This window comes from Austrofundulus limnaeus, unplaced genomic scaffold, assembly GCF_001266775.1.
Source record: "Austrofundulus limnaeus strain Quisiro unplaced genomic scaffold, Austrofundulus_limnaeus-1.0 Scaffold126, whole genome shotgun sequence".
Lineage (NCBI taxonomy): Eukaryota > Metazoa > Chordata > Actinopteri > Cyprinodontiformes > Rivulidae > Austrofundulus > Austrofundulus limnaeus.
Genome location: NW_013952528.1, coordinates 1,322,916 through 1,324,867, shown reverse-complemented (window position 1 = coordinate 1,324,867; position 1,952 = coordinate 1,322,916).

Genomic DNA, 1,952 nt, shown 5'->3' with positions numbered 1-1,952 from the left:
GAGGAGCAGCGGCTCTACTCTAAGTCTCTCCTGGATGACTGAGCTTCTCACCCTATCTCTAAGGGAGAGGCCAGACACCCTGCAGAGGAGCCAGTGAAGAGAAACTAGAACAGGAGTAATATGCAGTGTTGTATAAACATATTACTAATATGTTCTCTTTTACCTGTGCCAGTTAGAAATCAAGCTGCTGCATTCTGTACCCTGRTGCTTGAACATGGTGTYCATTACGGACAATCCAYGAYAAGCACAGAAGTCCAAYAACGAAGCACCTCTCRGGTTCAGATCACACTTCTCCAGGTCTCACTGTCATTACCCATGTGAGCGTTGAAGTACCCCAGCAGAACRAGGGCCGTTTGGAGTGCTCTCCAGCAGCCCCTCCAAGGACTCCAAAGAGGGTGGGTAATCTGAACTGCTGTTAGGCTCACAGGCACAAATAACAGTCAGGACCCGTCCCCCCACCCGTAGGCGGAGGGAGGCTACTCTCGTTCACTGGGGTGAACCCCAACGTACAGGCACCAAAATGGGGGGCATTAAGTATGCTCGGCACCTCTCAGCATGGGCAACTCCAGAGTGGAAGAGTGTCCAACCCCTCTGGAGGAGACTGGTTCCAGAGCCAGAGCAGTGTGTTGAGGTGAGTCCAACTATACCAGAACCTCTCAACCTCACACACCAGCTCAGGATCCTTCCCCACCAGAGTGGTGCCATTCCACGTCCATTGAGCCAGCTTCTTTAGCTGAGGATCGGACCGCCAAGGTCCTTGCCTTCGATCACTGCCCAAAACACAATGCACCCAACCCCTACGTACGGCCCCTCCCACAGGTGGTGAGCCCACGGGAAGGGGGACCCATGTCTCCTCTTTGGGCTGTGCCCGACCAGGCTCCATGGGCGACAGCCCGGCCACCAGGGGCCCACTAACGTGCTCCACCTCCAGGGCCATACAACAACAATAATAATAATAATAATAATAATACATGTGCATATTTAAACAGTTAAAGACAAAACAATGCAGGCTATATATAACCTGACTCCAATATCAATAACCTGTCTGTCACAACAAGGCTGCTCAAAATTAGTCCATTGCTGGCCACATTAATTATGCATGGGCACATGTTAATTATGTCGTAGGCATGTGATACATACTCCGTATGTATCTTGTTGAAGAGAAAAAAGTGAGTAAAAACATTAAAAGGTCAGAACTGCAAATAAACTTAAATGAAATAATTTCATGATTTAATGCTTGGATTCAGATCAGTATGTGATACATGAACTGTATTTACACATTTGTAACCAACCAGGCTACTCAAAGCACTTCACAACCCAATCTGTGTCCTCATTCAGCCATCCACACATTCATACAGCATTTAGTCAGTGTGCTCAGTTAGCAGTAACTGATCATACAGGTAGAATTTTATTCAGCATTTGGTTTTATGTATCTTTTACTGTCTACTTATGTCAAAGTTGGGACCCCAAAACATTTCCTGCTCAGGGCCCCCAAATGTCCAGGTCCAGCCTTGTGTAAGTGTAAGGAGAACCAGGGATCAACATCAACACGTTTGTTGAAATACTCATCTCCTAAATGTAGGCGTATAATTCTAAAAAGATACTAATAAATATCTGGAGGAGAAAAAAAACAATGGGGTTCTTTTTTAGACTCAGGTGAAATATTTACAAAACTCTCAGCTTTCTGTACATCAACACACACCCTATTGACTTTAATTTAAACCACATTTTATAAATCTCGGTGGAATTATAGTGTGAACGCATTTGTTTTGTAACGTTATTTTATTTTTGAAGAGATTGGGACCATTTAACCCGCTTTCTCAACACGTATAGGCATGAAATTCTTACCGTCATATTCGCAGAGAAAACAYATTTTTAAAAACATTTTCCAGATGTTTCCACACGATGTCGTTGTTTGATAACTCCTGCAGGCTGTTTCCGTGTCTCTGCAC